The sequence below is a fragment of the Rhipicephalus microplus genome, chromosome 6 (assembly GCF_043290135.1).
Source record: "Rhipicephalus microplus isolate Deutch F79 chromosome 6, USDA_Rmic, whole genome shotgun sequence".
Lineage (NCBI taxonomy): Eukaryota > Metazoa > Arthropoda > Arachnida > Ixodida > Ixodidae > Rhipicephalus > Rhipicephalus microplus.
In genome coordinates, this window is record NC_134705.1 from 130,295,475 (window position 1) to 130,318,258 (window position 22,784).

Here is a 22,784-nt window from a genome sequence, read left to right on the forward strand (position 1 = left end):
TACGGTAGACATACTGCCCGCCACTGAAGAACATCCATTGTAACCTTGGCCTACGATGTTTTTTCAAGATTGAGGCCAAAGTCGTGAACAGCCTTGATAACATTGTGGCAGAATTGGTTTCAGTGTCCATGCTTTCTAGCGGAATCGTGCCAACAAATTCCTCTCGTACAGCCTTGGCATTCGGGTCTACAAACTATGATACCAATGGTGAGCTGCTCTGTGCCTGATATGTCCGCAGATTCATCTGCCAGCAGCGAATACTGCATGCCCGGACTTGTCGCACGCATTGGCGATGTCTCTCCGAAGGAGGTACCCGCTGATTTTTTATCAGCTTGTTTTGAGTACTCTCTGATGTGCACTTAGTGCTTTTGGCACTATTGTAGAGATGTGCTTTCAGTGCGCGGTCCCCAGCGTTGACGCGAAACATGAGAAGGTCATGAAAAGTGCCGCTTTGTGATTGATTACTTCGCAGAGGCATATCATGCATGCCGCAGAAAAGCATAGCCGCTGTAATGCAGACCAGTTTCTGCTTATTGCAGTTCGCTTCTTCCTTTTGCGGCTGTGTCCAGCTGCAGTGCGACGTCGGTTGCCTTGCTGAAGCGGCGAAGGAAGTCATCTCTCCTTTCGGTTGCGTCCTTGCATCATTCGCGCTCTTCATGCTCTTTGGCGGACTCGAGAAGCGTTATGTATACTTGGTGAAAGCACTGAAAATAATAGTTCCTTTTCGCAGAAGGGTTTCTTGAAGGTCCAGTTGGTACATGATACTGAGAGAAACAGCGAAAAAAAAAAAAAAGACGGGACAGAGAAAGATTGAACACAAGCTTTTGTGTCGAGTGTTCATTCTTTCTCCGTCCCGTTTTAAATGCGAAGCATTTCTCAGCGAACTTCGGCGAATTTGAGCGTATCTATCTATCTATCTATCTATCTATCTATCTATCTATCTATCTATCTATCTATCTATCTATCTATCTATCTATCTATCTATCTATCTATCTATCTATCTATCTATCTATCTATCTATCTATCTATCTATCTATATATCTATCTATCTATCTATCTATCTATCTATCTATCTATCTATCTATCTATCTATCTATCTATCTATCTAGCCGCCTACGACTTTTAGCTCTCCTGGCCGTTTCGGTAATGGTATCGATACCAAACTTGGTATGGCATAACATGGCTGTATGGCGAGCGTACTTGACCAGCCATAACATGAAAATCAAGATACGTATGTCATGAATGTCATGTTTCGCATTTCGTGGTTCTGCTGCTCTTGTGGTGGTTTCGCTCACATGACATGTTGCAAATCTGGTATGGTACGACATGATTACATGGCGAACACAAGCGACAGACCTTAACATGAAAATCGTGACATGCGTGTCATGTAAAAACATGACTGCATGCCACACTGATGATGCGCTCGTGGCCGTTTCGCTAGCGTCACATATACGAAATTTGGTATTACGGTACGTGAATAGATGACGAAGGTGTGCGACTGGTGCGAACATGATAAACATGAGATGCGTGTCATGGTACTACAAGACTACATGCTAAGCTCATGATGCACTTGCGGCCGTTTCGCTAGCTTCGCATGTACCAAATTCGGTATTAGGTGACGCGAACGGACGACATAGGTAAGTGACACATGCTAACATGATAAACACGACACGCATGTCATGTACCAACATGACTCCATGACTCACTCATGATTCGCTAGCTCCACATTGCCAAATTCGGTATGGGTACCCGGCAATGCAGTTTACGAGATCTGATGGTAGCGCCAGAACACACAGCCTAGCGAGTAGACGCAGCAAAATTGAACTTGCATATCATTTTCTTTTTTAGTTGTGAGCAAGGCGGTCACGGCTGAGTATGTAATGACCCAGGAATTAAGCGTTCTTTGAAAACGTGCCAAAAAGGGCACTGGCACTTCAGCGTGCCACTGTGTTCAGCGAGCGTTTCCTGTGTCAAAGACTGTAGCCGTACTGTTTGCTGTGAAGAGGCTTACCTGTTAGCGATGATTTGAGGGCGCAGCCGATGTCGATAGGGTGGCTCGATGTTAGAGGCTCCTCAAGTTCGGGGGAGTTGGCAGAAGTATCTACGGATTCAAGACCGTGGTCCAGATTGAAAACTTGTATCTTCTTAATCAAACATGGCGCAAAGTCAATACAATCTTTTCCCTTGACAAGGCTCGTGATGTCTATTCTCGCTTCGTGGTTTCACCGTGTACAACAGCTCCGCAATGCTCACGGACGGCTGCGCGCTTACTTTGGCACACGGAGGCTGCTTGATTGATTGATTCATTGATTGATTGATTTGTGGGGTTTAACGTCCCAAAACCACCATATGATTATGAGAGACGCCGTAGTGGAGGGCTCCGGAAATTTCGACCACCTGGGGTTCTTTAACGTGCGCCCAAATCTGAGCACACACAGGGAGACTGCGACCTTCCCCGAAACGTTTTCCAGTTCTGTAGGGTGCAAGCTTTTTTTTTTTTTCACCTTGAAGGGTACACATTGTGGCCGCGAGTAGAGAGATTATTAGGTAAGGACTTTCAAAAGCTGACGTTTCGCAGAAAACTGCAAGTTGCCTTTTTCTTTTTCAAGAATGTTTTTCCACACGTATTTTCTCGTTCACGGACTGGTTTCCTCGTTTTATAGGCACGTTCACACTTCCAAATATTCCAGCGAAAGTGCACGAGAACCAGCGAACCGTCTCCAAAATTAGTGCACGAAATTGATTGATTGATTGATATGTGGGGTTTAACGTCCCAAAACCACTATATGATTGTGAGAGACGCCGTAGTGGAGGGCTCCGGAAATTTCGACCACCTGGGGTTCTTTAACGTGCACCCAAATCTCAGCACACGGGCCTACAACATTTCCGCCTCCATCGGAAATGCAGCCGCCGCAGCCGGGATTCGAACCCGCGACCTGCGGGTCAGCAGCCGAGTACCTTAGCCACTAGACCACCGCGGCGGGGCTGCACGAAATTGGTGCCTCGTAGGCGTTTACTGAATGCAACAGAACGCGAGACGCCGTTTTTCTCAAGCTTTGTAAGTGGTTATATCAGAAGAAAATAAGAGAAAAGTGCCGACCTGTAACTGTCTCTCCTTACGAGGACACCTCAACAGATCGGTACAAGAGTGGGGTATGGGGAATGAAAGGTATAGGAAGGATAACGTTGGAGAAGAGAGGAGAGGTGAGGGTGATACACATTTTATTAGCATTTTGAAAAAAAAGCAATACAGAAATACAAAATCAACCCGCCAAAGCCTCATTGGGCTTGAAAGGCGGAGCTGATGGACAGCAGACCACAATACCTAATATATCTAAAGCTACATAGATGCAGACACTTTTTTTTTCTCATATGTATACAAAATTAAAACGTGCTTGTACGGGAGTGCAATACAAAATAAAACTGATACAAATACAAGAAGCGTCACCTAACCTGACATTCGATCATGCAATAAAAAAACACCGTCAGGATTCTGGGGATGAAAAGAAGAGAAATAAGAAAAAAAAAGAAACCAAGAAAACAAAAAAATAACATGGCAAAGCATTAAAACATCGTTCTAATGCGTGCAGAATAAGAGAGAGAGAGAGAGAAAGAGAGAGAGAGAGAAAAGAAAAGTCACGAATGACGTTCCTTTAGTACACCAAGGGCAACGCATAGCTTTACTCATTCTGATATTGCCGATTCATTTACAAGAATAAAATAGCAAGTATATAGCCAAGGAGTTACAGATTAATGCGACGAAGAAGTTGCTTCAGTTCGAATTTTGATGTTAGATCGCGTTAGATAAAGTTAGATCACGTGGTTCGATCTAGCGCTGCCAAAGCCGGGAAACGGAAACCGGATCCGCTTTCCCGTTTTCCTATCACACGCAAAAACGTGAAAAAAAAAAGTGGGTAGTTACAGCAATTTGAAATACCCGCACCAAGCATCATGACGTCATATATTATGACAGCCTCTACTCGGTTCGACGTAGTTCATTTCCTGTTAACATTAAGTAGATTGTCCCCTGCAATTCCTTAACGCTAAATAGATTGTCCCTTGTGGGGGCCATAGACTAAACATATCAAGATTCGTGAAGTTTCGTTGAGCCAGTGTGGCCAAAATACGTAAAATACGCATAAAAAGTTGTGAAGTCACGTGCAACCATTTCCACACAAAATTTACCGAAGAAACGGTGAATATTCTGGCGCACAGTTAACAACAGTACCTTCCAACCTTTAGTACTGCACAACGATCAAAATCATCCAATTCCCAATCACGAGGCTGCCAAACAACTTAACAGCTTTTTTTTTCTTCCGTGTTTACCATTGAACCTGTCAATAACTTGCCTTCATTTCTTAATCTCAACCATAGTGAGATGCCGGACATCACATTCTGCTCAAACTGCATCGCAAAACTAATCGACTCACTGAAACTCACATCTTCATGCGGCATCGATGGTATCAACGCGAAAATGCTCAAAAACATGAAATCAATTGCTAGTACACTACTCTGTCATATTTTTCAGCAGTCGCTATCATCAGGAGTGGTGCCGGAAGATTGGAGAGTGGGCAAAATTGTTCCAGTGCCCAAAAAAGGTCCTTCATCTCTTTGCAGCAGTTATCGCCCCATTTCTCTTATATACTAGCGTTTGCTCCAAACCAATGGAGCATGTTATTTACTCTAACATCGTCAAGTTTTTAGTCAGCAATAACTATTTTCATTCCAGTCAGCACGGCTTTCACTCAGGATTTTCATGTGACACACAACTAGCTTTATTTTATCATGATATCAGTTCCAGCCTCGACATAAATATACCCGTTGACGCCCTCTTCTTAGACTTTGAAAAAGGATTCGACAAAGTCCCGCATCAGCGGCTACTACTAAAGCTGTCTCGTCTAAACGTTAATACAAATGTACTTAATTGGATTCGCAGTTTCCTTACCAATCGCCAACAATTTGTGCATGCTAACTCCGTCTCATCTAGCCGTTCCTCTGTAATCTCTGGTGTGCCGCAAGGTATACAGAGTTCGGACCATTACTTTTTCTCATTTACATCAATGACCTTCCATCAAACATCTCTTCAAGCATTCGCCTCTTTGCAGACGACTGCGTCGTATACCGTCCCATATCAAACAGCACTGACACTACTACACTTCAAAACGACCTCAATCTAATTGTATCATGGTGTGATAAGTGGTTAATGTCTTTAAACATAAAGAAAGCTTCATTGGTATCATTTCATCGCACCACCAGTCAGCAGAATACAACATTTCCGGCACTTCAGTCTCACCCGCTGAATCATACAAATATCTTGGTGTCACATTTTCAAGTTATATTTCCTGGTCAGCCCACGTGACTAACATAGCCAAATCCGCGAATCGCACTATGGGTTTTCTACGTAGACACTTAAGACTTGCGCCCCCATCAGTTAAAATAATATCGTATGTCACACTTGTTCGTCCAAAATTCGAGTATGCATGTTCTGTCTGGGATCCCCACCAATATCACTTATCCAACATTCTCGAATCGATTCAAAACCGTGCTGCGCGTTTTATCTATTCTGAATATACCTACCATTCCAGTGTTTCCAAACTTAAAACTCGTGCTCACCTTTCTAATCTAGAATTACGACGTCACATATCTCGACTATGCCTTTTTCACAATTTTTATCATGCCCCCATCGAAGTTCCAGCCATCCTGCCAGTCCATCGCTCATCAAGCCGCACGAACCATTCAAGCGCAGTGTATCCTCCACCAGCCCAAAGCACCGCACATCTTCGCTCCTTTTTTTGTGACAACCGCACGGGACTGGAATCGTCTGCCTACAACTGCCGTGCACTACTCCGACCCGCATCAATTCAACATTGCCCTCGAATCACTTTTTTTATTCTGTAATAATACCCATCCCTCATGTAATACCCCGGCTGGGGCCTTTGAGGTATTCAAAATAATTAAATAAATAAATAAAAATAATTTTAAGCTTTATTATTGCTCCTGCTATGGCGTAATTAACAGCGTTTTAGCAGTTTTCAGAGTACAGTTTATCAACCAGTAATAATGTAAACCGACCATTCGTTGTTTCACTTTTTGCATTCCATTAAAAAACCGCGGGTGATCAATACCTCCGGTGCCCTCGACTACGGCGTGTCTCAGAATCATACAATCATTTTGGCTCGTAACACCACAGGAAATAATATTCCCGTCAGTGACCGCCACATCCAAGGTAGACACAAGAGCGAAGGCTACATAGAAGCCTTCAGAAAATGGTGGCTCACGGGGCTTAGCGCCATCTGTGTGAGCAGATGGCGATAAGCCACATGGAACAAAAAATAAAGCGGATCTGACGTAATAGCTGGTAATCAAGCGGTGTCATTTTGCATGCGCTAGCGTGAAATTTGATCTCAATAAATATTTCATATGCACCTCATCGGCAAGGACTCGCGTTAAGGCGATCGCCAGCGCTTCTTCCACCACGGCAGTGCGTTTGAAGTCGGCGCCAGCCGATATAATACCAACCCATGACTAGATAGTGATGTTTAAGTGTACTACCACTCACTTTACCTCGGTTTTGAAAGACACCTTATTGTTCGAACTTTTATTCGGCGTAAGTAGAACTTTCCACGGATGGTTTAAAACAACCAACAGCGTATGCCTGTCATATCTGCAGCGTGGCCTATTCGCTTTGCATATACGAAGATTTTTTAGCATGCACAATGCTTGTGTTCTTCAGTTTTAACAGAAAGACTGTCACCTGGTCATGCCAAAGATATAACATTTGAGTTTTATTTAATGGTCACAATAACTCAAACTTTTTACACTGCACAAAATGGCAATAAGCACAAAAATGTCCGCAGACAATAATTACGTGATGCTTTTTTTTGCATTATGCTCCGATAAATTACCGCTAAGAGAATGCAGACATGCGAATGATAGGCAATTGGTGGTCTGCTCACCGATAGCGCGAATAACGGTATAGGTATGCATGCTCAAGAAATCGGGGCTGCAGGAATACTGATGCATCAAAGTCACGTGAGCACTGTATTCTGAACCATTTCCCTTGCTTCTTTCTTATCTAGAAAACACGGGTCACCAGGCATGCGTTTGTTGCTACCGCATCCTTGCACAGCACATCGTTTCCGCAGCTACCAACGAAAGTACTCGGCGTTAAATGTAATCCGCATCGTCCACTGCCCGTTAGACAGTGTACTCAAGTTGTTCACCAACAATAAAACGCACCTTACCATTTCGTGCACGGCAAAGAACGCAAGCAAATAAGGAACACCTGAGAGGGGGTGTCATCACAAACGTACAATTTCGTGCACAGCAAAGACCGCAAGCAAATAAGAAACACGTGGGAGGGGGTGTCATCACAAACGAACTTTACGAGCGTGCCCTTCCATGTAGTTCAAGGGCTGTACTGAGTAATAATGACGTGGACAAAGTGTGCTAAAAAGAAGATTTTTCGTAATAATAAATAACTGTAATAAATTCTTTCCTCAATACACCTGCATAATATTGTTGGGGGAAAAAATTTCATTTGTAAGACATAGCCATTGCTTCGACTTTGAATCAAAGTTGGTTTTTCAATTATAGTGTTTATGCCTCCGCACATGGTCGGGCTTCAACCGCAGCTCCGGTGACTCCCCATGCTGATGGCGCTATATATCTTCTGAACCGCTTTTTGCCCGAACTTTCGCGAACTATTTGAATAAACCTTGTCAGGTCCCGCCATAGTCTAGCGTGTTTTGAGCTTATATTTGCTCAGGAGTACTGAACGTTGTGCGAATTTTTCATACTGATTCATGGTTAATTTTTTGCACAACTAACACACGGACGCGAAGAAACAGACACCATGGGTGCGAACTTACCACTGATTTATTGAAAAGCGAAAAGAAATACACGTTTATCTTCGAGTCTAACACCTCCCCCCCCCCCCCCCCCCCGGTGTCACAACTGGACTGGAACAAAATGTCCAGTCCAGTCGTGAGTTTGCGCCCCTGGTATGTGTCAGTACCTGCATGTAAGTATGTTTGTTGCGCAAAAGAAGCAGCCATGAATATTCACTCGAGGTGAGCTTTATCAGGTGGCTCATCGAACACCCCACCTAAGCCAAGGTGAGCCAAAATACAATCTCGCATGCAAGAAAAAAAAATATAGTATTGGCGTTAAGCGGACGTTCTTGAAGCTTGGACAGATGTAACCGACAAAATAGAAAGAACGGCGGGAATGAATGCAACGCGGTATCCGTAATGCAACTCCTATTCAACCTTTGCGAAGGCTTGGCATACGCACGGCTTGTATTGAATGTATCGCCACGCGAGAAGTCTACGCGACGACACGTTGAGGCCCTTGGCGTTCTCGTTGTCGACCTCGCCGCACGGCCGGGTTCAATGCCGACCACGTGCACCGCCATTCTGATTCTGCCAAGCGATATTCAAAATCCCAGGGTTGAGAGCTTGTCGGATAGCCGGCCGTGACGTAATATAAGGCACCAGAGCGCGAGAAACGTCTCATCGATTCCTAATTTTCTTGTGGGCCCTCTTCAAGAAATAAGTCCAGTTGTCAGTCAGCGCTTGTTTGAGTACGTTCCCTTTAGTCCTCAGTCCTAGACGCGCTGCCCACAACATAAGTGTTGGTAGTGCCTGCGCGCGCTACTAACATTATTGGGCCCAATAAATGCTGATTCATGATCATCATCGCGCTGCTTACCGTTCTGATTGTCATCTATTATTGTTCCTTTCTTCCGGGTGAGAGTGTTAGATGCCTCATCAAATGCGTGAGCTGACCGTCGGTGTCAACCGCCGTCCCACGGTGCCGACGTGTACGCGGATGACGCGAAGGATCATCGCGTAACGTCACCAAATGACGTCGTGGTGACGTCCTGCAGGGTCAAGATTTATACATCACTATGACGTCCCATAAGGTGACATCGCACGATGACACCGTCACATGAAGACCTCGCTTGGTCAAAATTTTCTTGATGTAACACACTGGTCTGAATTTGTAAACAGTATTTGTCCATATCTGTGCGTCTCTACTGTATGGCTTCCTCGGGCAAACTGTTTCGCCTTTTCGTCTAAGCTTGCGCGCATCTACACCGAGTAAATAAACTTCGATTTGAGATGCAGCCCGACCACGGAGGTAGAGCATGCGAAACCATGTGACGCGTAGAGAGCTAAAGAATGCTTCAGATCCCTGAGGTTAATGCAAGACCACATAGGGTGCAGAAAGCTTTCGGAAGAGGGCCCGGGGGGCTCAATTCATCTAGAGTTACTGTATATGCTACCTTAAGATAGCATATACTTTATATACATTTACTATATGTATGTATGTATATTCATATGCTTTATAAGCAGTATATACTACCTTTAGGTAGAATATGTTTGAGGTAGAGTATACTGTATATAAAGTGTATGCTTTAAAGTACATGCTACGTTTAATAGAATATAATAAAGGTAGAATATACTTTAGGTAGCATATACTGCATGTGCTTTCTAAAGGTCGCATTTGAAGTAACTCTAAATACATTGACTGAGAAGTAAAAAAAGGAACATGGTTTTCGCCTTCCGGTCGTCTTACACCAATTCATGATGGTCCCCGTACCATTTATGTTTGTTTGTTTATTAGAACACCCTTCAACGAATGTTTTTTTTTGTTGTAGTTGTTGTTGCTTTCGTTCACCTACTGAGTGTGGCTCACATCAACCGTGGGTGATTGCCCAATACATGAGTGGTTTTATAGATTTATAAACTTCAAAAGTGGAGTACTTTATAAAGTAGAACATTTGCACAATTACGGAGAAAATTCAGATGCCCGATAAAAGTTATATATAAACGTAGCTTCTATTATACTTATAATCTGTTTTAATTAACGAAACCCATCTTTTTAAATAGATATGTGCATACCTAAACGAATAAGGGTAACCTCTTTTTACGCGGGCGGACCAACTAGATTCATAATCGATGCATAATCAAACTAGATTCATAATCGTGTTGATGCCATCTTTATTGATTCCTCAAAGGCATTTGATAGGGTCCCCTACAAATGTTTAGAACTAAACATTCGCAATCTGAAGCTTAAAAACAATACAACACAATGGATACTGGAATTTCTTACTAACCGGTTTCAATCTGTGAAACTAAAGAGCTACATCTCTAATCCTACTAGCGTTTTATCTGGTGTTCCACAAGGCTCGGTTCTAGGTCCTCTCTTGTTCTTAATATACATTAATGACATCAGTTCACAAATTCAGTTCATCAGTTCACAAAACATCAGTTCACAAATTTGGCTATTTGCAGACAACTGCGTAATTTACAAAGAAATAACTTGCCCTGCCGATAATACCGTTTTACAATCTGACCTCGATAGGCTGGCTGAGTGGTGCGACATGTGGCAGATGGAAATTAATGTAGGGAAAACTAAGCACTTGGAATTTAGTCCTGCTCTAATCCCTTTGCATAACACATACACCATAAATGACATTCGAATTGAATCAGTACAATCCTTTAAATATTTTGGGGTATTTTTCACAGCCAATCTAAACTGGACCACTCACATTGAACATATCACTACTAAAGCAATAAAAAAACTTGGCATCCTCAAAAGGCGATTATATCTTGCCAACAAAGAAACCAGTCTCCATTCATACATTTCCCTGATAAGACCATCGCTAGTATGCTTCAATCATATGGCATCCTCCCACTGAAAATTCAACCTGGTTGAATCGATTCAAAACAAAGCTGCGCGCTTCATAACGTCGTCATACTCACGGTATGAAAGCGTAAGTTCCTCACTGAAATCGCTTGATCTGCCCTCCCTTGCCACGCACCGTAAACCTGCAAGGCTATCTAAGTTCCACTCACTGTTCCACAGCAACTCCAAGTTTTGCGCGCAAGCATATCCTCTCGCCATCACACATTTCAGCCCGTGATGATCACCCTAACAAAGTTAATCCCACATTCCCGAGAACAAAAAAAAATACCGAAACTCGCCCTTAGCCCTGTCGATAACCAACTGGAATTCCTTGCCAGCTGATGTAGCCACTCTAACAGAATCTTCATCCTTTCTGAAAGCGTTAAAAGGGTTCTTAGAACTTCCAATCGATTAATGTAGTTATGCGGTGGTGTTGCTCATGTGAATTACTTGAATATTTTTTGTGTGTGTTATTTGCGCCTACACTTGGTTACCTGGAGCCTATGGTATTTTTAACGTACCTTTTCTTCTGTAGAGTTTATATATATGCTTTTTTCCTTATCACTGCTGTTGTCTATACTATTTTTTCCATTTAAGCTTTATATAATGATGTCTCTGAACATTTAATGTATTGTACACATGTTGAAAATCTTCCTAATCCCCCCTATGTAACGCCCTTCCGGGTCCTTAGGGTATGTAAATAAATAAAAATAAATGAATAAAAAATAAATATAATTTTACGCAGCCATGAAAACTTTCACATCGTAGAACCCAGAAACGAACGCTCTGAAAGACAAAATGTCTATGCTGCTAGATAACGATGTTTCTTTTTGTTTGTTTGTTTGTTCACACCTCATTTGTTTTAAAGTGCTCGTTTTGCAGAAATTCCGCTGTTGGCGATGGCGCCGTTGGTTGTTAGCGAAAAACTGAGAAGGGTCCCTCGAGCAACTTGGTTATTGCAGAGGCCCCCTGTTTCTTGCAGTGACGAGAACAGTAGAATCTTGTCGACAGTATACTCTCCGGCCGTGTTTCAGTACGCCATCAAAAACACCAACTAGCGGAGGCACTGAGTGATAGAAAATAGTGGGGGATGACCTTGATATTAGGTATGGTGGTCCCATGCCACATATTTACCACGGGATGCGTGCCCTATACCAAGCGACTATGAACTTTGTTCTACCGAGAACCAGGCCAGATGTGCGCTTGTATCTATTTAATCAGCAGATACTCCTGAGATAACGTGTGGGTTCTTCTGCGCGGATCAGGATTGGGCGATGTGCGTCAAGTCATGACTTGGAGAAGGTAACGCCGAAAAACTAATTTATTATGATTGAAAAAACGTCCATCAGTCCAGTCGCTCAGACACTCACTTTCTCGGGCCGCTGCTGCGCGTCCTCTCTCTTGGCCCCGCTTTTTCTGTCTCCTTCTCGTCCCAGTGGATTGAAAAAAAAAGTAGCCTGCAAGCAGGCAGGTCCAATGCGTCAGAGCATCTTCTTGGTCGTCAACGTCGAGACCAGCTCTGCCATTGGGTCGAAGCACCTGCACTGCGCCGTGGCAGAGTCCAGTGGCTTTTTTCGAGGTCTCTCGGCGATACCAAGAACCACCGAATTTGGTCTGTCGGCGAGTCGCATTGTCCTCAGGCACCAGAACCCCATCCTCTGCAGCGCCCACCACTGTGGCTCGAGCTCGCCCTTCCCGACTGGACTAAGGGAACAGAACGCAAGTGCCTCTGCTGCACAGCAGCGGCCGATGCCCAACCATTTCACAAAATCACCAAAGCTGGGGGGGGGGGGCGGGGGGGGGTCTTTGGGGTCTTCGCAGAGCCTTATGGGCTGCCTTTCGAGGTTAGCGCCCAGAAACAACTGTGCACCAGGTCCGTAAGTCCTCCACCAATTTAGGAAAAACCGGTGCGTTACCGGCTAGCACTGGGAATCGATTATCAAAACCGGTAACTCCTGCATTTGAGGCGGATGCTTTAACCACGTATAAGCGACCAATCTGGCTTCAACGAGAACCGAACCCAGACCCCCTGCTTGGCAAGCAGATGTTCTTCCACATAACCACGCCATTGCCTGAAACTGTTCCGGAAAAGAACACCACATGAATGTCGCGCATAGTGAGAGGGGTCTCCTTAACGCGTGTAGTATTTCCTACCGGAAGCGTGTATATTCGCGCCATGCACCAAACAATACAAACTGCGCTGTCTTTCCACACGTTACAAAGCGCTCGGAAATATTTAAATTATTAGCGAAAGCCACAACGAAGTGTGCAACTGGACAGGTTCGCGTTTTGCCGTAGCGGGCCCTTCGTTGATTCGCGATTAAAAAGGAACAACCATGGCGTTGTGGGCACTGCGTAACTGTACTTGCAGTAGGTAGTCTATAGAACAATTTGAAACTACAAATGTTAGCGCGCAGTCGTTCGTCTTCCTATGATACGGACGGTTGAGGCACGCACCGAGACCGAAGCCAGGCTGGAAGGCGATAGGGCCCGATTACGCTATCGCGTTATAATCTTGACGGTGAAGCTGGAGCTTCCTGCATTTTTTTTTTAGTTCAAGAAGCACGTAAGTAAAATAATGAATCAACTTAGACGAATAAGTTGCAGGTTGAAAACTGTACTGTCGTTTCACCATTGGTCGGTTAGTAGATTGGAATAGTGAGGCCAAAGTGTAGCTTTTAAATTTCGTACCCAGATCTTCACGTCACCTGACGTAATACGAAAAGCTTTATTCGTATTTCGATGACGTTACCTGAACAAAATTTCCCAGAGCTTGCTATGCTTACTTGCTTACTGTCTCTGGTCTGCTCGGAAGCCAATGTGCTTCATGTTTGTTGATTAGGAACTACATTGGGCCTTGTAGACGCCATCAAAATTTACAACGTCACGGTGTTTGGTGCGGAATTTTCAAGGTGGCGTTGCCATCTACGCTTTCATTATTATTATTTTTGCGTGTTTTCTCGCCTTCCGAGCTTCTTCTCAAGGTTGGCGAGGTGATTTTGTTTGGAATTGCGAGAAATGATTTCACTAAGACGAAAACAATCGTTTGGCTCCATACATTTCCGATAACGGTTCGTATTATGTAACGATGTGAGGGTGCGTTGATCTTATCTAGAAGGCCTCATTTCTGTCAACGCGTGTAAAGGTCATTTGAATAGCGGCCGCATCGACTAAAAGCATGGTCATCGATACAGCCAGTGCTGTCAATGTCAAACTACTTTTGCGATCAGCGACGGTAAAAAAAAAAAAAAGTTGATTGCGTTTCGCGCAGTAATTTCAAGGCTGCTCGAATAGCGTCACTTATTCGTGACTGTCCTTTAACCGAACGATTTCTCTCCTCGCTAATATTACGATATCAATATGGAAACAATATTTTCGAGAAGGTCTCATTGGATCCCTTCTTGGATCAACATGGCAGCGCGGCCAACGAAGAGATTGCAGAATAAAGGAAAAGGAGACAGAAGAGAGATTACCTTCACTCGGCTATAACCTCAAGAGAAAATGGAGATAACAGATGAACAAATTTTGTGCACGGCTATTATGAACAAGTGGTCATAGCCCTGCACAAATTAAAATTGCGAACGTCGCACTAATCCCCTCAGGGCTTGAAGAAGAGGAACTTCACGATTCCGAAAACTATTCTGATTGCTTCCATATGTTGATTATAGGACTTATATAGGCGATGCTGGTCGTCTCTAGGTTGCTTCGAGGTCTTCGCTAGGCTTTGGCTAGGTGATGCTGCGTTGTTTCTGTACCCCAATTCTCATCGCAGAGAGGTTGCAGTTAAACCACCGGCTGTCACAGACATGACACGGATGTCTAATGTTCAGACACGGAAACTGGAACCAAGCGTTCGAACCATCTATCAGCTTGTGGACGGAGGGGCAGATGGACGGACGGACGGAGGGACGGACGGACGCACTAGCTAGTGAGCGCGCTCGGGTCAAGCACCTGCCCACCAGAGACACGTCACTCCACGAGCTTCCAGGCTTTCTCCGGCGCGCCACCTGTGCGCCATGTGACGTCACGGCTCCTCGGGCATGCGCAGCGCGGCTCTCGATAAGCCACGCGGGACTGCTCAACTTCGACTACCTTACGCTACAAAAAACGAATGCTACGTTGCATCAATTTCATTTCGATTGGGCAGTATTGGGGCAATTGTGCACGTTGTGCCTACATTTTTAATGTACTATTGTGAATGATTTTATAATGTGCAAAATGAGCATGGGTTTATTATAGTGCACGTGGTTCATGATTATACACGTTTTGCATGCGTGCATGCACACACACTCACGCACGCACACCCACACGTGTACGTGCGGGGGGGGGGATGTTGCGAAAATGCACATTATGCGCCTAATTGGGCTACTGCTTCATTAAAATAGCCTCGCCGCGGTGGTCTAGTGGCTAAGGTACTCGGCTGCTGACCCGCAGGTCACGGGTTCGAATCCCGGCTGCGGCGGCTGCATTTCCGATGGAGGCGGAAATGAAGGAGGCCCATGTGCTCAGATTTGGGTGCACGTTAAAGAACCCCAGGTGGTCTAAATTTCCGGAGCCCTCCACTACGGCGTCTCTCATAATCATATGGTGGCTTTGGGACGTTAAACCCCACATATGAATCAATCAATCTGCTTCATTAAAATAGCATGCATGTAAGGTTAATTTGGCGATAGTCTCAAAGTGAGACAGAGCGAGTGATAGACAAGTGGATTTAGACTTAACTGTTTACATGCGAAATATAACCCGTCATCACGCATTGCCTTCATGTTAGTCACTTTGAAATGACACACGATGACAGCGAAGAAAAAGTAATGAAGGGATATAAAAACAAAACGAAATGTTCACGCGTCACAAATGCTCACAAGATGTCTCTAAGATGTCCTCAAGCTGTTTACGCAAGGCCGGGAACGAGAGACATTACTTAAGTACTTTTCCTCCATTTCAACACGCCCGACGATGTGATAAAAAAAAAGTGTGCGTGCGTGTGTGTGTGGGGGGGGGGGTAATTTCGTTAACAGCAGAGCTGTCGATCTTGCGGCTAAGACTTCCAAAAAGACCTCGTATGTTGTCCGATCCGCTTCGGTGCGGCTGTTCACACGGCGAATCAAACAAGTGATCACCGCCAAGTCTCCTGCGAAGATGCCTTTGTGGGAATCTCTGCGTAAAGGTACAGTGATAAACATATTGGTATACATATTTTCCCCCTTCGTTCGCCTTGCATACGAATTTCCTCGAATCCCGCTGAGGCTTCGACGCTTTCGCTACTATTTGTCGCTGGAATTTATTTGGCGAATGTCGCCGGTGGACGTGAAAGCATGGGAGCCATTCTATATGCTTCGGCAACGCAAAGCTTGCCGTTATTCTTGCCGTTATTTTCCTCGTTCGATCATTTGCGTCTGTGTTTTTTTTCAACAACCGGTCACGGTGGCTGGGGATATCCCCTGACGCCACCGACAACAATCTGACGGCCTCGATAACGGTGTCCGCTGCAGTGGCCGAGGTACTCGGCTGCTGACCCGCAGGTCACGGGATTGAATCCCTGTGGCAGTGGCTGCATTTTTGACGGAGGCGAAAATGTTGTAGGCCCGTGTGCTCAGATTTAGGTGCACGTTAAAAAACCCTAGGTGGTCGAAATTTAAGGAGCCCTTCACTACGGCGTCTCTATTAATCATATGGTGGTTTTGGGACGTGAAATCCCACATAACAATCAATCGATGACGTTATTGTGGCGGAAATTTTGTTGCGTACCGTGAGCACAATGGAAAAGCGTGTTTTATATTGTTCTGATTAGTTCAGTGGAAACCATGAACTGCGCGACATGTGTATATGTAACGGAGATGTAACGGACATGTATATATGTAACGGATCTTTCTACCTTGCCTAATGACATACGTTTATTATTATTAATGTGCTGTTTGGTTCCAGCTGTTTGTGAGAATGTAACCACATTGCTGTAATCGACTCTGGCGGGCTTAGTACACAAGTATAAGTTTATGATTGAGTGCGCACATTGTCTGTAGATCCTTTGAATCCACCCATGTTTAAATTCCTGATGGGATTGACAAAATTGTTAATGAGAAGTAACCGACAATGATGGTTATATAGTATAATAGATGTGGTTAGTAGTGTAATGTGAGTGAGTGTATAATGTAAATGTGGAGTAAAATGGACGAAAAGATGACTTGCCGCCTGCAGGCACCGAACCCGCGACCTCCGAATAAAGCGTCCGATTACCAACTGACCTGAGCGGCGGTCATCCACTTTAAAGCGCGTATGTGCGCATTTGAACCTGGGAGTGTTACTCAGCGCCACCAGTAGCGTAGGCTCACATTTCCGTCCCCATCTTCTCTTGTTTCGCATTCACATTTCATCTACAGCTAATAACATCCCTATATACTTTCTTTGGCATCATTGACTGTTAGTTATCATTAATGATGGGGTTGAGATAAGTGACCAAAAAAAAATGGCCCACATGGATGTTACGCGACTTTTCTCTATTGTGCTTTCATGACGATGGTAGCTGGCCGGTTATTTTTGATAGTATGGCCTAGCCGTGTCAACAAATAAGAGAAACAAAAGACGCGAGGAAATTATTGGATGGATAGCGAAGCCCACGATGATCACTGCCTTGGGTACTTCACCATCTGTCGCCGCGGAAGTTTGTTTGTAGAACATTACTTCGATTGTTTCCTCGATGGTGACGATATGGATGACTCGTTTTTGCTGTTATCAACGCAAGACGTTATATCCAATCAGTGCTTACTGACAAGGTTTATTGGGATGTTGACGCGTCCTTTGGAACTGGCTAGGCATCGTCACGCAGAAAAAAATAACTAACTACGCAGTAAAAAAACAACAACAAATGATTAGAAAGCATGTACAGATATAGGCTCAGAGCTTCGCATACGCTCGCTCAGTTCCCCAGACGCTAGTTGGTATACAGGAAAAAAAAAAAACCAAGGACAGTGCAGGGACACATACAGTTCTCCGAAATGTTTCTTGTCTTCAACTGCGCTTTTCATCTCCTAATTGAGCTATATCATCCCGGCCTTCGCGAGGTTCAAAATATATAAAAAACCGGCAGATCCCACGCCTCATGGGAATCGGTTTGATGCGAAGCAGCCGGCATCTATTTATCTATGCTGCATAATTTCTTTTTGAGGTGATAGTTGTGTGCACATTTATGAGCTTACGAGGAAAAGTCCTCCCCACTATCATCTACTGGTGACCACACTGGGTAACTTCTCGTTAGCGCTTGCCCTAGAGCGCAGACGTCAGTATCCAAATCAAGGGTGGCCCCGCCGCGATGGTATAGTGTCTAAGGTACTCGGCCGCTGACCCGCAGATCATGGGATTGAATTCCCGCGGCGGCATTTTCGATAGAGGCGAAAATGCTGTGAGCCCGTGTGCTCAGCTTTGGGTGCACGACAAAGAACCCCAGGTGGTCGAAATTTCCGGAGTCTTCCACTATGGCATCTCTCATAATCATATGGTGGTTTTGGGACGTTAAACCCCACAAATAAATCAACCAAACCAAGGGTGCTTTACGATGTGACGATAAAGGCATGATCACGTGCACTCGTTGAAGCGCGTCACCACGTAGAGTTTTGACGTGCCGTCGCGCCCTCTCCCTGAGGAGAGTGGGTGCGTAGCTTCGAGTAGCCATGCATATATATATATATATATATATATATAAAGAGAGAGAGAGAGAGAGTGGCGTCGAAAGTCCACGTGGTGACGCGCTGTGACTCGTGCACGTGGTCAGGCCTTAACTTTCGTTAACAAAGCCAGAAATCATCATCGTCATCATCATCATCATACCCAAGTGCAGATAACTTTAGAGGCCCGGGCTGTCGCATGTTGTTGTCGTCCCTTGGCGAAACGCAGGCGAAAACGTACAAAATATAGAGAAAAAGTGAGAGCGAGCGAGAAATAGAAAGAGAGGCAACGAAGAGGAAGCCAAATACTAATTGATAGAAGTAAACAGAAAACAAAACAGCAACAGAACAATTTAAAAAGAGGGGGAAAGAAAGAGAAAACCGAGGAATAACAAAGCAGGCTGCCCCGGCCGCTCCGCGATTCCGAAGGGGGCTCATTTTCGAGTATACATTTCGACATGCTCGAGTGAAAGAGTCGGCGATTTGGAATTCGGGAGATGCATCGGAAGTTGAACTCAGACATACCAAATCTGCAGGTAGTCACAAATCAGTTGTATAAGTCGGTATTTCACGATGTAGATTATTCTGTACATCAAAAAATATTCGAGAAAGCATCGCAACATTTCTATACGCCCAGTATTACCTTCACCTGGGTTTGATATATGCGGGTTCGACTTTATAAATACGTCAACGCTGAACAAGTCGTGGCAAAGAGAAACTAGCAAATGAAGGCGTATTTGATGTGCATATCTGAAACTAAAGGGTGGTGTACAACGTGGTGATTATTTCTCTCCCCCTCAATTCTGGGTGATCAGAAGTCCCGTGGGAAGCGTAAAAATTAAGAGAAAGGGTAAGGAAGCAACACACACCACATCACTGTTCCAACCAGCTCTATCAGGAATCACACATTGAAACCGCAAGCCTAGATCCACGTGTTTTCACATGTATGACAACCTGATTGTGCACTTACAACTATTAGGGACGAAGCTCTTAGTCTAACTTTGTCCTGTGCCCGGCGTAACCGTCAGTATCTCTCGAATTGCATAATAGATGGCGCTGTGTCATCACGATTTGTCGTCTCGTTTCATAAATGGCGTTGGTCCAATAGAAGTGCGTGTAATAGGACGGACAGATGCATGGAGCACGTATGGACGGAGTGACGAACACACGGACGGACTGACGGAAACATGGACGGGTGGACAGATGCATGGGCGGATGGACGCACGGAAGGAAACATGGATATACAGACGGATGAACGCACGTACGAACGAACGCACGTACGGATGGACAGACGCTTCGCCCCACTCATCATCACTCACTCCATGCATACGCTGTGATATTTTTTGCACATCCAACATGTGCACATCCTTCTACGCATGTGTTATATGAAACGATTTGAAGAAATAAATTCATCTGACATGCAGTGTCCCTGAAGGTAGTATTCTTAAGGCGCGTTTACTATAAAGAGACACGACACTGATTTTGGTCTGTGGGCTGTCTTTAGGAGTGTCCTTTCTTTTGTCGTCGACCTATGTACACTGCAAAGACACAAATAGTCCACGCCTGCGCTTTGTCGTGCTCAGAGTCCTTCGTTGGCCAATTATTCTGTAGCCACATTGGAGGAACACGCAGCGACACTGACTAATAGCGTATTCGGTTGGCCGCTCTCGTACTCTGGCTCAGAGTCGCCAGATACAGAGGCAGCTCGCAATCAGAGCGCTTGAGGCAGCGTACCAACCGAATACATCACTGTGATAACGAGGCGCATACCGAAAACGGAGGAAACGTCAATGCTGTCGTTACAACAGCTCGTAGGAGCCTCGAGTGTTATGCCTTGAAGAGAGCAGATCGGACGAGGATGATCGCCACCAGATTTATGCGTTTTGCTCAGAAGGTTTTTGCTACATCCAGACATTTCAGAGAGAGAAGGAATAACAAATGTCAGACTAGTCATAGATGTCCACTAAACTGATCGGCATCATTTGTTGCCGCGGTGCAGCAATATTTTCCCGCAGCTTCCCGCGCTCGCTGCGTGTTGGCGCTACTGGCGCGCTGCTATCGGCTGCTCTGAGCGCTCTGAAATCAGTAACTTGCACACTCGCACCTCATTTTCAGCCATGCTCCCTGCTCTGCCATTGTCGCTCTCCGGCTAAGCGTCGCAGCCCCCACCATAGCCCATAGTAACAAGGGATGGGGTTGGGGATACAGTAATGCCAACTGAGAGCGAAGTCCGTAGGGTGTCGTATAACAGAGTGTTAATCACTATTACCGCTCTGTTAAACTGGAGTGGATTCTCCAATGACCATATATCCATCGAGGAGGAAAGTGGACAGTATACGATCAGTCATATCTGCCTCCTGCAAACACAGGTCTATCTATCAGGAGGACAACTTCTCTGGCTCGTCACAACGGTTTCGGAGCTCGATACCAGTAGTATATTGCAGAAAAGGCATTCCCGAAGCAAGACATCGACATAAAAGTGTTCAACGAAGCCATCAATTCCCGAAATGGTCGCGATGAAGTTGCGCTACCAAGGACATCAGCAAAGGATCACGACATTATTGCCATTTATTTGAAGAAAGAACCAGTTAAACCTTGTGCAAAAAGTATGAAGTCACACAAGGAAAACGGACATGCAGAGAAGATCGCCACTGATAAACTGTCAGAAGTTTTTTGCGAAATAAGTACGATAAGAACCCTAGTGTGTATGACGCCTCTTCGAACGGAGCACAAGAATAGACCTTTAAGTGCCCAACCGTGTCTATCTTTCCTACCTTCTCCTTACTTCCGTATGTGGCTGTTCCTGCTCCCCTTTCTGTCTCTATAGCTTTAATTCCTCTTCATCATTTTTGTCCCCCCTTACCACCATCCCCTGCGCAGAACTGTGGAGGTGCCCTCCGTTGAGAGAGATGCAGTAACAGGACGGCGCTTATTTCTTCCTTTTCCTATTTCAAAAGTTACTTTCTCAACAGTCGAAGACAAGTACTCTTGGCATCAGCTCTCCCTTCGACAGCGCGACGACTCCAGAAGACGGCAACTGTCCTAAATGGCTGCCGCAATGTTAGGGTTACGCACACCTCAATGCGAGTGACATGCATCGACGCCGTCGTCATGGTGGCCTTCATAGCACTCTGGCTGGGTTATGTGAACGGTCCTGGTCACAAAGATGACACCCACGTGTTAAACAAGTGCACTGTAATCTTGATGCATACCCGTAATTCAGACTCAATGGTTCATTAACAACTACAACGCCTTTCCAAAAGACAGTGCGTCCCGATCGAAGCTGCTTCAAGTCAGCAGTGTCGACATGGTGACTGTATCTGCATGAGGAGACTACTGTGAAAGTCGTTAAACGTGTGCCACTTAATACAGAGAGCACATTTGAAGTGTCATTGAGGCTAATGCATCTCTGAAGGCTATCCATTCTTTTATCGTGCAGAGTTTCTTATTCCGATAAAGAAGTAACGCTCAAGGGAGATAGTCATGCACTGAAGTCGAGGCTTTTGAAACACAGAACTTCGCTTAAACTCGTGCAAGTAAGGTGAAAATCGTAGCATCATTTGTTGTGGGGAGGATAAGTGGAAGGATGACACGGACATTAAAAGGCTGTATGCGGAGAATACTAAGATAATATTAGTCTAATTGTCGTGGTGGGACGATGTATACAACTTTCGCGCGACACGTACTGAAGAGACAAAAAAGAGTAGCGGGGCAGAGGCTTGTTTGTTCTTGGAGTTTTCATATGTACGCCATGTTGTAGACGGCACTGCACAGAGGTTTTCCGACAAGGAGATAACAATTTGAAAGATCGAGGCCGTCACGAGAAGACGACAAAACGGGCATCCTCAGGGAATAACGAGGACGGTGGCTCGCTTGCTAATGGCTGTGGGTCGCTCTGACAGAATATGGAACTGTGGTGGCGGCGACTCGGGGAAGAAGGGTGGGGAAAATAATCTTATTTTGAGCTCGAAAACGCAGTGTACGTTGGAGACAGCCGAGAAGCCAACGCGATAGCTTTATTTCATGTAACGCTGTCCAGCCTGGTATATTTCTCCCAGAAGTAGCTAGAGCGTGTTTTTATTGCGTGGCATATTCAATGAAATTTGCCGCAGATTTCTTACTTTTACTCAAGAGCCCCGGCTCGCATGTAATTTATGTAGACTCACAATGTAAATGCTTGACATCTTTTCACTTCATGGGGGCAATGTATTTTGTAATTGTTTTTGAAGTGCAAAAACAACATTGTGTGGTTTGCACGGCGTGCATAAGACAGCCAGCTATGACTACAATTATGTTTTATATTACCCTCCAACTATTTCTCAAAAGTGTTACGGGAGCAATTAACCGAAAGTACACAAAGTATGCCAGTGAAGCGTCATGACACTGGAAGAAGTTCTGAAACACTCACTAGAATATATCTTGAGTGAGCAA